Genomic DNA, 17,833 nt, shown 5'->3' on the forward strand with positions numbered 1-17,833 from the left:
GTGTCTTTGAGAAGGAGAGTGAAAAGCAAGGTGTTCTGAGCTCTGTGCTGCAATCATTACTATATAACTGATGTATTAATGAACTGTTTCTGATTTAAAGAAAGATTTAATTGTTTGAGGAGATGCAATGTTGGGACAATTATTAAAAATAATGGATATTAGGATACTATAAGATCAATGCACAGGAAAGTTTTCAGTATAAGTGAAGAAAGAACTGGATATCATTCGTGGAAGTTGAATAAGAGTTCAGTCAGCAAGGGAGTAGATTTTTCTCGTGGTGAGTGAATGGATAAATGGAATATGCTGCTGGAATAGGTTCTGAGTGAGATCAATGGACTATTTAAGGAAATGTATGATGATAAGTTTTGTATTATGAGCTTGATCATCCATGTGTGAGCTTGGTCATCCATGAAAGTTGTTCCTGTTATTTAAGATGATAAACATAACGTGTTAATAACGTAATGTGATGTAAATAAGGCATTTAATATACAGAGCCTTCCTGGTTGAGTCCTGGACTTCATTGTGTGCCTGTGTAGTAATAGTAATAATAATAATAATAACCTAAAAAACGAATAGTTTACTTTTTAAACAGTGTGTGTGTGTGTGTGTGTGTGTGTGTGTGTGTGTGTGTGTGTGTGTGTGTGTGTGTGTGTGTGTGTGTGTGTGTGTGTGTGTGTGTGTGTGTGTGTGTGTGTGTGTGTGTGTGTGCAGGTGGAGGCACTCGACGCATTTTTTTGCGGGGTGAAGGAGGCAACCTACATAATATGTGCGAAGAAGCTTCCATACATACGGTACTCACATCACTGCTACTCCCATACATGCAGTCCAGGATAGTTGGAAGTTGTAAATTACATTCATAATTTTTTCCCAGCTCGGTATAATACGTAATATATGCATCAAATTATCCAATCTTGGTTATATCTGAAATTGGCCAAAATGTTTGTAAGGAATCCTTATATCAAAATTCAGTTTTAACATACCAAAGAGGGCTGCAGTGGCTTGCAGTTGGCAAATCATTTTCTGTGATACAGAGTGTATAACTAATTTTTAAAGCGGTGTTATACATATATCTGGCAGCCTGGTGTTGTTATACTTGTTACTTCACTGTTACTTTTGATTACTTCATTTTTAGCTGGAAACAGGAAATTTTCGCAACACCATTCCAAATTCAGGTCATTTTATAATAATAATTTCAAAAGTAATCGGAAAATCCTGATGAATTTTCCTCATATCTGTTAGAACTAAATGAAACACCTGACACATTATTCCTATCCGGTCTCCCACAATAACTGGTAGGAATGTAAATTATGAAACTGTTTTTTACTATCGATCAATTTTGGTATATAGGACTATAGTAATTGCACAAAAGAAACAAGACAACATAGATCAAAGGTAAGTTACGCTATTTATTCCTGTTTTTTTCCCATTCCCTATTGTCACATATAAGATGTATGATGCTCTTTTATAAATTAAACCCATATTAAATAATAACTAAGCTCCCAAAGCATTTCGGAAGAGATTTTTCCCATATTTTAGAGATGTTTGTGTTTAGCTCTCCCTGTGGAAATGGCGTATGTATAGGGCTATATTGCCAGAAGAAAGATCGTTATAGGTTCAGTTTAGTTGCCGAATAGAAGACTTTTCCCGAATTCGATTCCTGAAAACTGTTTATTAAATTCTCTCAAATCAAAAAACGAACTTTGATAGTCACAGTATTTAATTCAATAATACACTGCTATCAGAAAGCTATGAACGAACTACATTTTTACCTGTGTATGAAAAAAATTTCATTACTACAGCCAAATGCGGACATTAAATTTATTACGCATTATAAATTATGTTACACAAAAAATGTGTTAAAAATTTCATAGAAATTAAGAAATTAATGTACACTGCTTGCAAAAAACAAAGAATAAGGCCTTGTTTGTTTTCTCTGAAGGGAATTTCGAGCACCAATGAGTCTATTGCATTCCATACGTGTTTTATGGAGTTGAGATCTGAGGAAGCGTGCTGGCCCCTCGATTTGATTAATATCTTTGGTCTCCACTGTACGTGTACAATGTAGTGTGGAATTATCATCCATAAAAATCAATTCTTCGCCACCACGGAACAATCGAACATGACGTTGAAGAACTTCGTTGCAATATCGTCACCAGTGATAGTCCCTTTTTCCTGGACCTGTAGCTCGGTGCGTCCATTAAGCATATCTCCCACACCATGATCCCAGCATCGCCGTATCTGTCCCTTTCAAGAACATTTCCGTGATAGTAAACAGTACCACTTTCACGCCAGATCAAGCGTAGTCTAGCATCGGAAGAAAGTCTAAAACGACTCTCATTTGTAAAGAGTACATTAGCCCATTGGTGTCTTGTCCAATATTTATGGATATAACATTGAAAATATGCTTACGATGAGCTGTGGATAATGGGACATGGACTACAGGCCTTCGGGCGTATAGGCCCACTTGTTGCAGGCGTCTTGCCAGACTTTGTCTAGATATCTGCGTACCTGTGCTTGAATGGGAGCCGACTTGCAAGCTGACCTGCCGTGGTGCATCGATCACATTTTGCTGTTACGACCAAAAAATCTGTCTTCATGCTCCGTGGCAGAGTGCGGGCGATCTCTTAACAAACGTCTGGAGCATATTCCATTGGCTTGAAACGATGCCAAGAACCTGGACTCTCTGGAAATATCGGTAATTCTGCGGGCTTCTTCAAGCTTTCCAATAATTCGTCCCCGTGTGAAATTCTTATGATAATGTTTTTGAGAAGTTACAAGACATCCAAGTTTGTAACTTTATTCCTTCACGAAATGAGCTTCCTTCAAACACAGTTCGCTTAGTTCAGACTTTTGCTTTTTACCTTGTTGAGTGCTACAACGTGATCTCTTTGTGCGCGATTCGGATTTTTGAATGTGTACCCGCTTTCTACTCCAAATCGTCAGTTATACAATTGCCACAATCTGATTTGTCTGAATTTGCGGATGTAATCTTCAGAAATATTGTTTGTCCTTAAGTTTTGGACACCGGTGTATATACTTGTTAGGAATTAGGACCAAGTTTTCTTCTGTATGCGATTCCCTGAGTATCCCTGAAATCACAATAATCTTGAGCTCAGCTATCAGTAACTGCTAAAGAAGAAAACTGGCTTCCCACCGATCTTCCAAAAAAAGTTATTTGGGTTAAAAGAGCTCCGTTTTTTGGGAATAAAAAGCGTTAGATCATTTATTTACTTCAAATTCCTCTTTTATTAAAAATAACTTCGAAAAAAAATAGAAAAGATACGGTGTTATATTAATAAGAATATTCGTTCAGAGTGTATATTCTCTTATGATAATTGTTATATAAAGATATAATTTTATTTTATTTTGAACAGAAGCAGATTATTTTTCTTATTGGATGCATTTCGAAAAGCAGAAGTGGTTCTACTTTTAAGATTTTGGATTTTTAACTTGGAACACATTCAGCTTGATAAGATAAAACTCTTTAGCAAATGCTGGATTAAAGTACAGATCGGCTATAAAAATAATCAGTTTGGATATCTTGTATCTGTCGCCTTTAACTGGCTAATAGATAACTGGTGGACAAAGTAAGTAGTTGATGGTTTACATATACCTGGTTACTTGTATTTCTTCAATGACATTGAGGATTACAAGCCTGACGGGAAGAGATAGACTGCCAGGGAAACATAGCGACAATCCACGTGGCCTGTTATCCTTACTAGGAAGAAGACGTACATGTATGTGATTTTGTTAGTTATATCATGCTTTATTTAGAGTTACTTTATCAATGAATTTTTGTTTCATTTAGTCGATACAATACGTAAATCAGGCTATGCCAGTGTTCTTCTATTCTCCACTATCTTTTGCCCTGATACCCGATATTCTTTTTTTTTTTAAATCATGATATTATTATAGGTGATCATGCATTTTAAGTGTGTTGCACATGGTCTTTGAAAACTAGTTTAGCCCTTCTTAACATGTGGCATGCATATTACGATCCTTACATACTACCTAAATAAGTGAATCTATTGTTAAAAGCATTCCTATGACAAAATGTTGTGAGTTGGATTAATATCACGGAAGCACGATGATCTATCTGATGTGCGTTGTAGAATGTCGATAGTCAGCAGTTGCAAATTCCTTTATTGTCACCTCCGATTAGTGTGTATGAAATTTCGTTGACGCATCGTGATTTGGATTAACATTTCCGGATTACCGAGATCGCAACTCACTGTGTAATCTTGAATGAATCATTTAGCTGTATACAGATTAATTAGCACACGTGTCTAATTTTAAATGGAAAAAAATGTTACTCAATAATAAGGAAATTGTTATATCACGTGGTACATGAATTCGTTGCTAGTTGAAGAAAACTTTCTCCTACCACAAGTTTTAACAAGGTGATCTTAGGAAGAGATACAGAGCAGGATTTGCTTCTTCTCAGATAAAAGAAAACCCAAATGTATTGATCATTGGACCGACTATATTCAATATATTCCACTAAAGTTGTGGTTATAAGTATAAACTCTAAATACCTGGTAGACATTCAGTGGAAAATAACTTATCGATATGCTTTTTTTTTTAATTATTATATAATGTAAGCATTTTAAGTAAAAAAAAAAATTGAAGTACTGTACATCCACAGATGCGAGACTCTTCGACACTTCTGCGCATGTCAGAAGAAGAATCCATTCCGATAATAGGGTAATCAATCCGTCTTGTGGGATGAGTTATTTATTGTTACACGTCGGAAAACTAATTTTCTTTTATGAACATTATAGTTTTTAAAGTGGTAACTATTTTGTTCGTATAACAGTTGGAAAATATTACGTTTATGTACGTGATTTCGCATGTTGGTAACGAATTCATACATCGCCTTAATCATTTCTTCCCTTCAACATGAATTGACTCTTCTTGGCATATTGCCACCGAGGGTTTTGGATCTCAGTAAATGTTACAAAACTAATGCAGATTGTCTATCATCCTCCCTCCGCCTTAATAACTGTTAATCGCCCCCTTCAACGCTGACGTCTAAATTGTCACTGCAGATCTTTATGAGAAAGTCTAAAAATACAAATAAAAAAGATGGATTTGAAAAGAGTATATAAAAGATCAAATTATTTAAAGCGATAACATATACTCCTCAAAATTCAGCTTAGATTCTTAAAATTTTATTTAGTGTTTTTATCGATTATTTATCATATTTACATAACATTAGGTCATTTATGATCAACCCTCCCATAAACGTATAACAAAATATTTGAAATTAAAATTAAGTGATGAGGCATTTTAATTTACTTCTTTTTCCTTTGTATAAAATCTAAAGATTTTATTCATGAGTATTATTTTCGTTCTTGATAAGAAAGTCACATGCGTCAGTGTTATGTTGTGAAATTGGTTTTATGTTTCCGATGACCAACGTTTTTTCAATGAAGAACTGCATAATTTTTTTTTTTTTTTAGATGACTGGTTTCCGCTTGTACAGCAAGTTATGCTGTCGTAATCTGCAATTGCAGTTTTAAATCAATAAATGTGAAACTCTTAGCGTGCTAATTTCATTTGTAAGCTGCCAGGGGACTTTTGAATCTACCAGTAAGTTAATTAAAAAAATAAAATAAAATAAAAGTGTTACGCAAATATAAAATCCTTAAGGATCTTTTATAAGGATCTATGTTAATTAAAAATCTTTCTATATCCTTAATTAACAAAAATTTCAAAGGGCGCCAATTTTTGTAAATGGATTAGGATTGTTTTGAAGATCAAAGAATCGTTTAACCCGGTACTTGATTGTGGGGAAGGAATGGAAATGTTTTGGGAGACTGTGAACTAAAACAACTTGTCGGTTTATCATTTTGAAAACCAGAGGACTTTCAGGAGTATTGATAAGGAGATATTATCAGTTATTTGAAGTTGTAATAAAAAAAAAAACATCGTGGATAACATCTGCTTTATTCCATGAGTGGCTTGCAGATTATTTTGTTCTAACTACTGAATAGCATAGCATTACAGGAAGAATAATTTGGTGTTTAAAGTTTTATTGCTCAAAATGCGTCATGTCATCTTACAACATTAACCGATTATAACCTTTAAATGCTTCTATGGTTGGAAAGTAGGGTAGCTCCATCACCCTTCGCTGTTTTTTATATTGCTTCTGTTTACATTGTACAATTAGGTGAGGTACAGGAACTACCAGTGCAGTTGAAAGTAACCCTAAAAGAATTTTGAAAAGAATACAATATCTTAATAAATAAATTCGGATGTAGAAGAATTAATTGTTTCTCATTCAATTGAACTGGCAAAAGATTAGCTAATTGAAATGAAGAAACTCACAGAAGAGACAGACGAAGACAAAGAAAATAGTACGAATCCTCCTACAAAGGTTATGACAGTCTATCTCTCTGGATAATAAAAAGGGGTTAGAAAAGTTATTATAATTATTTTATATAATCACCTATAAATATGCCACATACCAGTCATTTCGCATATTTCTAATTATTTCGGAGTTTAGTTTCATTAAAATAATAATACTGTGATAAAATAATATTATTTTATATAAAATGTAATAATGTTATTATTATGATTATTATATTATTATGTTATTATTATAATTATTATATTATTAAAAATAATATTATTTTATTATTTGGCAAAGCCACGGAATAAAATAAACATTTCGTGGAAAGTTATTCAACTGTCTCAGTTCCACTCCACTTCGTCTGCGAAATGCGTCTGCTACCATGTTTTTATTTTATTTATTATTATTATTATTTTTTTAATACTACCAGTCTGTCCTTTGCGGAAGGAAACATCCAGTGCTCTCTGCATGAAACAGACTGATTAGTTGGGGGAAAAAAAAGCTCATATAAATATTTTGTCACGATAAGATTTAAACACATTCTTTTCTAATCGAAGGATGCATATTGCATTTTTCTTCCAACTGTTACTGAGGCGCTATGCGAAACAGAATCTATAATATTATTCTTAAATTATGTATGTTAAAGTAATTGAGGTTGCTCTGAAAATTATGACACCAATAATAATGACAAGCCTTTACATTTAGTTAACCGTTAACAGAAAGTTAATTGCCTTTCGAAACTGCAATAGGAAAAATCCGACTTTTTTTTAAAAAAAACTGATCTCATCGTCTAAAATTGACCATCTAGAAATCTCAAATTTGAAATTCAAGTAATTTTAGACAGCTCTGTAATAATTTTATCAACAATAATTGGCTAATACAGTATCAGCAAGAAGTGAGTCGTATTGCTCTATGATTTCTGGACTTTGGCAGCATGCTATGAAATCTTTCTTTTACACATTTGATTCCATTAAGCAATTCTCGTTAGTTACTAGATAAGCAGACCGGATAAAAAATAGCATAAAAAATTGTTGGTTGTAAGTCTAAAAAATATCACGTATTAAAAACACATGATAATTCACCGATAAAATTGGACACAATTGTATGCAAGAAATCTGTGAACAGTTCATTGTTCTACAATTCCATTTACAATGGTGGTAATCAATATTCCGACAAGTTTTCGAAAATGACCCTTGATTTTTTTATTTTTTTTTTTGTATAGATAATCATATCGTGTAATTGATATGCCATGCTATTTGCATTCCCTTTTGGATGTTCTGATAACACGTGCAAGATGAGATCTTGTTTATCTTAATCTCAATCCCCTGGGTACTGTAGTTACTGCATGAAACATGCACATAATCTCCATTACTCAGTCCACTTGCGAAAATAGTCTACTGTAAGACATCATGTGATGGCTGACGGATTAGCGATTTCAAACTAAACAGCATAACCTGAAATTTCGGAGACTTTGACCCGATTGCTTTATATCATTGTGCAGTAAAGGAATGTCCCTTTTTTCTATACGTTTCGCAATTATGTAAGGACCTTTTAGAATTGCTTTATCTCTTCGTCTCTAGGGACAGAACGTTTTGCCCTGACGGATTTTCCACATTAGCAAACTCGGAGATTGAAATTATTTTCTTTTTGATCGAAATTTCTGATTGAAATTATTCCTTAAGTCCACTCTATTTTATTTTGCTTGATTTTAAAAACAAGTTCTCTTGTATGGTTGTTTTATAATAATAGTAATAATAATTTTTACCGTTGTATTTCGAAAACCCACTTAAAAACAAAACTATTCAGTATCACTACAATAGACCCTTTACAATCCCTATCGTAATCTGCAAAGCTGGAGTTTTAGTTAGAAATGTTGTATCAAATGTATTATTGTATCAAAATTTTATTAAAGTTTTCATATACGATATCAAAGCAATTCATTTAATTTTTTTTTCTACGATGGCATAATAACTGAGTAGGTTCGTCCAGTACTCCTAACAAATGTTTCTCTAGCTTTTTGAATTTTCATATTCTTATTTGTTTCCTACTATTTTATATATAGATTGTTTGATGTAGTCTGCTGTATCAGTGATTGGTCTATTTTCAGAAGAGTTTCACGAAGTGCGTATTATTTGATTGATGCCTGAATTTTTTACTCAGTGCAGGACATACATACATACGTATGTATGTATGTATGTATGTATGTAGGCGCATGTATTTATGTATGTATGTATGAATGTATGCGTATGTATGTATGTATGTATTCGTATGTATTCGTATGTATGCGTATGTATGTATATATGCATATGTATGTATGTATGATGTATGTATGTATGTCTGTATGTATGTATATATGTATGTATGATGTATGTATGTATATATGTATGTATGCATATGTATGTATGTATACATATGTATGTATGTATGTATGCAGGTATGTATGTATGCATATGTATATATGAATGTATCTATGTATGCATATGTATGTATGTATGTATGTATGTATCTGTATGTATGTATGTATGTGTATGTACGTATGTGTATGTATGTATGTATGTGTATGTATGTATGTATGCGTATGTATGATATATATATGTATGTATGTATGTATGATGTATAAGTATGTATAATGTATGTATGTATGTATGCGTATGTATGTATGTATGTATGTATGTATGCGTATGTATGTATGTATGCGTATGTATGTATGTATGCATATGTATGTATTTATGTATGTATGAATGCATATGTATGTATGTATGTATGTATGTATGCATATGTATGTATGAATGCATATGTATGTATGTATGTATGTATGTATGCATATGTATGTATGTATGCATGCATATGTTTGTATGTATGTATGCATATGTATGTATGTATGTATGTTTGTATTTATGTATGCATATGTATGTATGTATGTATGTATTTATGTATGCGAATGTATGTATGTATGTATGTACTTATGTATGCGTAAGTATGTATGTATGCATATGTATGTGTGTATGCATATGTATGTATGTATGTATGTATGTATGCATATGTATGTATTTATGTATGTATGAATGCATATATATGTATGTATGTATGTATGTATGCATATGTATGTATGTATGCATGCATATGTTTGTATGTATGTATGTATGCATATGTATGTATGTATGTATGTATGTATTTATGTATGTGAATGTATGTATGTATGTATGTACTTATGTATGCGTAAGTATGTATGTATGCATATGTATGTGTGTATGCATATGTATGTATGTATGCATGCATATGTATGTATTTATGCATATGTATGTGTATGTATGTATGTATGCATGTGTGTATGTATGTATGCATATGTATGTATGTATGCATATGTATGCGTATGTATGTATGCATATGTATATATGTAAGTATGTATATATGTATGTATGTATGATGCATGTATGTATGTATGAATGTATGCATATGTATGCATATGTCTGTATGTATGTATGTATGATGTATGTATGTATGTATGTATGATGTATGATTTATGTATGTATGTATGTATGTATGTATGTATGTATGTATGATGTATGTATGTATGTATGTATGATGTATGTATGTATGTATGTATGATGTATGATTTATGTATGTATGTATGTATGTATGTATGTATGTATGTATGATGTATGTATGTATGTATGTATGATGTATGTATGTATGTATGTATGTATGTATGATTTATGTATGTATGTATGTATGTATGTATGTATGTATGTATGATTTATGTATGTATGTATGTATGATGTATGTATGTATGTATGCGTATGTATGTATGTATGCATATGTATGTATGTATGTATGCATATGTATGTATGTATGCGTATGTATGTATGTATGTATGTATGTATGCATATGTATGTATGTATGTATGTATGTATGTATGTATGTATGCATATGTATGTATGTATGTATGTATGTATGTATGTATGCATATGTATGTATGTATGCATATGTATTTATGTATGTATGTATGCGTATGTATGTATGTATGCTTATGTATGTATGTTTGCATGTATTTATGTATGCGTATGTATGTATGTATGTATGCGTATGTATGTTTATGTATGTATGGGTATATGTACATATGCGTATGTATGTATGTATGCATATGCATGTATATATGCATATGTATGTATGCATGCATATGTATGTATGTATGCGTGTGTAAGTATATATGTATGTATATATGCATATGTATGTATGTCTACATGTGTATGTGTGCATTGTATGTATGCGATGTATGTATGTATGTATGTATGCGATGTATGTATGTATGTATGCATATGTATGTATGTATGTATATATGCATATGCATATGTATGCGTATGTATGTAGATATGTATGTATATATGTCTGTATGACTGTATGTAGGTATGTATGATGTATGTATGTTTGATGTGTGATGTATGTATGTATGTATGTATGCATATGTATGAATGTATGTATGTATGTATGATGTATGTATTCGCAGGTATGTATGTATGTATGATGTATGTATTCGTAGGTATGTATGTATGTATGTATGTATGATGTATGTATGAATGAATGTATGTATGTATGTATGTATGATGTATGTATGTATGTATGATGTATGTATGTATGTATGTATGTGCATGTATGTATGTATTTATGTATGCGTATGTATGTATGTATGTATGCGTATGTATGTATGTATGTACGTATGCATATGTATGTATATATATATATGCGTTTGTATGTATGTATGCAAACGTATGTATATATGAGTATGTATGTATGTATGAGTATGTATGTATGTATGTATGCATACGTATGTATGTATGTATGTATATATGCGTATGCGTATGTATGTATGTAAGTATATATGTCTGTATGTCTGTATGTACGTATGTATGATGTATGTATGTTTGATGTATGATCTATGTATGTATGTATGTATGCGTATTATTGCATATGTATGAATGTATGTATGCATATGTATGAATATATGTATGTATGATGTATGTATGCGTAGGTATGTAGGTATGTATGATGTATGTATGCATGAATGTATGTATGTATGCATATGTATGTATTTATGTATGTATGTATGCATATGTATGTATGTATGTATGTATGTATGTATGCATATCTTTGTATGTATGTATGTATGCATATGTATGTATGTATGTTTGTATTTATGTATGGATATGTATGTATGTATGTATTTATGTATGCGTATGTATGTATGTATGTATGTACTTATGTATGCGTAAGTATGTATGTATGTATGCATATGTATGTGTGTATGTGTATGTATGTATGTATGCATGCATATGTATGTATTTATGCATATGTATGTGTATGTATGTATGTACGCATGTGTGTATGTATGTATGTATGCATATGTATGTGTATGTATGTATGCATATGTATCTAGGCGTATGTATGAATGTATGCATATGTATGTATGTATTAGTATGTATGTATGTCTGTATGTATATATGTAAGTATGTATATATGTATGTATGTATGTATGATGCATGTATGTATGTATGAATGTATGCATATGTATGTATGTATTCGTATGTATGTATGTCTGTATGTATATATGTAAGTATGTATATATGTATGTATGTATGTATGATGCATGTATGTATGTATGAATGTATGCATATGTATGCATATGTCTGTCTGTATGTATGTATGATGTATGTATGTATGTATGATGTATGTATGTATGTATGTATGATGTATGATTTATGTATGTATGTATGTATGTATGTATGTATGATGTATGTATGTATGTATGTATGTATGTATGATGTATGTATGTATGTATGTATGTATGATTTATGTATGTATGTATGTATGTATATATGATGTATGTATGTATGTATGTATGCATGTGTATGTATGTATGCGTATGTATGTATGTATGCATATGTATGTATGTATGTATGCATATGTATGTATGTATGCATAGGTATGTATGTATGCATATGTATGTATGTATGTATGTATATATGTATGTATGCATATGTATGTATGTATGTATGCATATGTATGTATGCGTATGTATGTATGTATGCTTATGTATGTATGTTTGCATGTATTTATGTATGCATATGTATGTATGTATGCATATGTATGTTTATATATGTATGGGTATATATGCATATGTATGTACATATGCGTATGTATGTATGTATGCGTATGTATGTATGTATGCATATGCATGTATATATGCATATGTATGTATGTATGTGTGTATGTATGCGTGTGTATGTATATATGTATGTATGTATGCATATGTATGTATGTGTACATGTGTATGTGTGTGTTGTATGTATGCGATGTATGTATGTATGTATGTATGCAATGTATGTATGTATATATGCGTATGCATATGTATGCGTATGTATGTAGATATGTATGTTAGTATATATGTCTGTATGACTGTATGTAGGTATGTAGGATGTATGTATGTTTGATGTATGATGTATGTATGTATGTATGTATGCGTATGTATGTATGTATGTATGCATATGTATGAATGTATGTATGTATCTATTATGTATGTATTCGTAGCTATGTATGTATGTATGATGTATGTATTCGTAGGTATGTATGTATGTATGTATGTATGATGTATGTATGCATGAATGTATGTATGTATGATGTATGTATGTATGATGTATGTATGTATGATGTATGTATGTATATATGTATGTGCATGTATGTATGTATTATGTATGCGTATGTATGTATGTATGTATGCGTATGTATGTATGTATGTATGTATGCGTATGTATGTATGTATGTATGTACATATGCATATGTATGTATATATATATATGCGATTGTATGTATGTATGCAAACGTATGTATATATGAGTATGTATGTATGTATGTATGTATGCATACGTATGTATGTATGTATGTATATATGTGTAAGCGTATGTATGTATGTATGTAAGTATATATGTCTGTATGTCTGTATGTACGTATGTATGATGTATGCATGTTTGATGTATGATCTATGTATGTATGTATGTATGCGTATGTATGTATGTATGCATATGTATGAATGTATGTACGTATGTATGCATATGTATTTATGTATGTATGCATATGTATGTATGTATGTATGCGTATGTATGTATGTATGATGTATGATGTATGTATGAATATATGTATGTATGATGTATCTTTGTATGTATGTATGATGTATGTATGTATGTGCATGTATGTATGTATGTATGAGCATGTATGTATGTATGCGTATGTATGTATGTATGTATGTATGTATGCATATGTAGGTATGCGTATGTATGTATGCATATGTATGTATGTATGTATGTATGCATATATATGTATGTATGTGTATGTCTGTATGTACGTATGCATATGTATGTATGTATATATGAATATATATATGCGTATGTATATATGTATGCAAACGTATGTATATATGCATATGTATGTATGTATGCATATGTATGTATGTATGTATGCGTATGTATGTATGTATGTACGTATGCATATGTATGTATATATGTATATATATGCGTATGTATGTATGTATGCAAACGTATGTATATATGCATATGTATGTATGTATGTATGTATGTATGCATATGTATGTATGTATGTATGTATGCATATGTATGTATGTATGTATGTATGTATATATGCGTATGCGTATGTCTGTATGTCTGTATGTACGTATGTATGATGTATGTATATTTGATGTATGATCTATGTATGTATGTATGTATGCGTATGTATGTATGTATGCATATGTATGTATGCATATGTATGAATGTATATATGTAAGTATGCATATGTATGAATGTATGCATATGTATGTATGTATGCGTATGTATGAATGTAAGTATTCGTATGTATGTATGTATGCGTATGTATGTATGCATATGTATGTATGTATGCGTATGTATGTATGTATGTATGCATGTATGTATCTATGCGTATGTATGTATGTGAATGTATGCATGTATGTATGTGTATGTATGTGTATGTATGTATGTGTATGTATGTATGTATGCGTATGTATGTATGTATTTATGTATGTATGTATGTATGATGTATGTATGTATCTATGCATATGTATGTATGTATGTATGTATGCGTATGTATGTATGTATGTATGCGTATGTATGTAAGTATGTATGTATGTATGCGTATGTATGTATGCATATGTATGTATGTGTATGTATGTATGTATGCGTATGTATGTATGTATGCATATGTATGTATTTATGTATGTATGCGTAGGTATGTATTTATGTATGTATGCATATGTTTGTATGTATGTATGTATGCGTATGTATGTATGTATGCATGCATATGTATGTATGTATGTTTGTATTTATGTATGCATATGTATGTATGTATGCATATGTATGCATGTATGCGTATGTATGTATCTGTGCGTATGTATGTATGTATGTATGTATGCATATGTATGTATGTATGCGTATGTATGTGTATGTATGCGTATGTATGTATGTATGCGTATGTATGTATGCGTATGTATGTGATAGGTATGTATGCGTATATATGCATATGTACGTATGCATATGTATGTATGTATGTGTGCATATGTATGTATGTATGCATATGTATGTAAGCATATGTATGTATGTATGTATGCATATATATGTATGTATGCATATGTATGTATGTATGTATGTATGCATATATATGTATGTATGCATATGTATGTATGTATGTATGTATACGTACATATGTATGTATGTGATGTTTGTATGTATGTATGCATATATATGTATGTATGCATATGTATGTATGTATGTATGTATACAATACATATGTATGTATGTGATGTATGTATGTATGTATGATGTATGTATGTATGTATGTATGCATATGTATGTAGGCATATGTATGTATGCGTATGTATGTATGCGTATGTATGTATGTATGCATATCTATGTGTATGTATGTATGTATGTTTATATGCATATATATTTATGTGTATGTATGTATGCATATGTATGTATGCATGCATATGTATGTATGTATGTTAGTATGTATGTATGCATATGTATGTATGTATGCATATGTATTTATGTATGTATGTATGTATGTCTGCATATGTATGTGTCTGTCTGTATGTATGTATGTATGTATGTATGATGTATGTATGTATGTATGATGTATGATGTATGTATGAATGTATGTGTGTATGATGTATGTATGTATGTATGTATGTATATGTATGCGTATGTATGTATCAATGCATATGTATGTATGTATGCATATATATGTATGTATGCGTATGTATGTATGTATGTATGTATGTATGTATGTATGTATGCATATCTATGTATGTATGTATGCGTATCATGTATGTATGCATATGTATTTATGTATGTATGTATGCATATGTATTTATGTATGTATGTATACATATGTATGTATGCATATATATGCGTATATATGTATGCATATGTATGTAGGTATGTATGCATATGTATGTATGCGTATGTGTGTATGTATACATATGTATGTATGAATGCATATGTATGTATGAATGCATATGTATGTATGCGATGTATGTATGTACGTATGCGATGTATGTATGTATGTATGTATGCATATGTATGTAGGCATATGTATGTATGTGTATGTATGCGTATCTATGTGTATGTATGTTTGTATGCATATATATTTATGTGTATGTATGTATGTATGCATATGTATGTATGCATGCATATGTATGTATGTATGCATAGGTATGTTTGCATGCATATGTATGTATGTATGTATGCATATGTATGTATGTATGTATGTATGTAGATATATATGTATGCGTATACATGTATGCGTATGTATGTATACGTATCTATGGATGTATACGTATATATGTATCCGTATGTATGTATGCATATATATGCGTAGGTATATATGCATATGTATGTATGTATGTATGTATGTATATGTATGTATGCATATGTATGTATGTATGTATGCGTATGTATGTATGAATATGTATGTATGTGTGTATGCATATGTATGTATGTATGCATATGTATGTATGCGTATGTATGTATGTATGGTTATGTATGTATGTATGTATGTATGTATGCATATGTATGTACATAGGCATACATATGTATGTATGCGATGTATGTATGTATGTATGTATGTATGCGATGTATGTATGTATGCGTATGTATGTATGTATGTATGTATATGTGTGTATCTATGTATGTATGCATATGTATGTATGCATATGTATGTATGTATGTATATATGCGTATGTATGTATACATATGTATGTATGTATGCGTATATATGTATGTATGCGTATGTATGTATGAATATATGTATGTATGTATGCGTATGTATGTATGTATGCATATGTATGTGTATGTATGTGAGTATGCGTATGGATGTATGTAAGTATGTATATATGCGTATGTATGTATGGGTATGTGTGTATGTATGTATGTAAGTATATATGTCTGTATGTCTGTGTGTATGTATGGATGTATGTATGATGTATGTATGTTTGATGTATGATGTATCTATGTATGTATGATGTATGTATGTATGAATGTATGTATGTATGTATGATGTATGTATGTATGTATGTAAGTATGATATATGATGTATGTATGTATGTATGATATATATATGTATGTATGTATGATGTATGTATGTATGTATGATGTATGTATGTATGTGTATGTATGTATGCATAGGCATGTATGTATGTATGCATAGGCATGTATGTATGTATGTATGTATATATGTATGCATATGTATGAATGCGTATGTATGTATATATGCATATGTATGTATGTATGTGTATGTATGTATGTATGTATGTATGTATGTACGTATGTATGCATATGTATGTATGTATGTATGTATGCGTATGTATGTATGTATGCATATGTATGTATGAATATATATGTATATATGCGTATGTATGTATGTTTGTATGCATATGTATTTATGCATATGAATGTATGTATGTATGTATATGTATGTACGTAGGCATACATATGTATGTATGCGATGTATGTATGTATGTATGTATGTATGTATGTATGCGATGTATGTATGTATGCGTATGTATGTATGTATATGTGTGTATCTATGTATGTATGCATATGTATGTATGCATATGTATGTATGTATGTATATATGCATATGTATGTATACATATGTATGTATGTATGTATGTATCTATGTATGTATGCGTATGTTTTGTAAGCATATGTATGTATGTATGTATGTATGTATGTATGCGTATGTATGTATATATGTATGTATGTATGCATATGTACGTATGTATGCATATGTATTTATGTATGTATGCATATGTATGTATGTATGTATGCATATGTATGTATGTATGTATGATGTATGATGTATGTATGAATATATGTATGTATTATGTATCTTTGTATGTATGTATGATGTATG

At 30.7% G+C, this 17,833-nt stretch overlaps 1 protein-coding gene across 2 annotated transcripts in view; it reads left to right on the top strand.

Annotated features, from left to right (window-relative positions):
• Positions 1-17,833, top strand: part of LOC150099322 (putative inhibitor of apoptosis) — a 122,533-nt gene that overhangs the window by 10,278 nt on the left and 94,422 nt on the right. The window contains exon 1 of one of the 2 annotated variants that reach the window (XM_090404471.1): positions 3,633-3,737. The exons of the other annotated variant lie outside the window; for it this stretch is intronic. The gene's annotated coding sequence lies outside the window, so the exon portion shown is untranslated. Of the gene's footprint in view, positions 1-3,632; positions 3,738-17,833 lie in introns of those variants that run through there. 2 annotated transcript variants of the gene reach the window in all.

Source organism: Typopeltis vanoorti, chromosome 14 (genome assembly GCF_054136105.1).
Source record: "Typopeltis vanoorti isolate ZY-2024b chromosome 14, IOZ_Tvanoo_1.0, whole genome shotgun sequence".
NCBI classification, from domain to species: domain Eukaryota; kingdom Metazoa; phylum Arthropoda; class Arachnida; order Uropygi; family Thelyphonidae; genus Typopeltis; species Typopeltis vanoorti.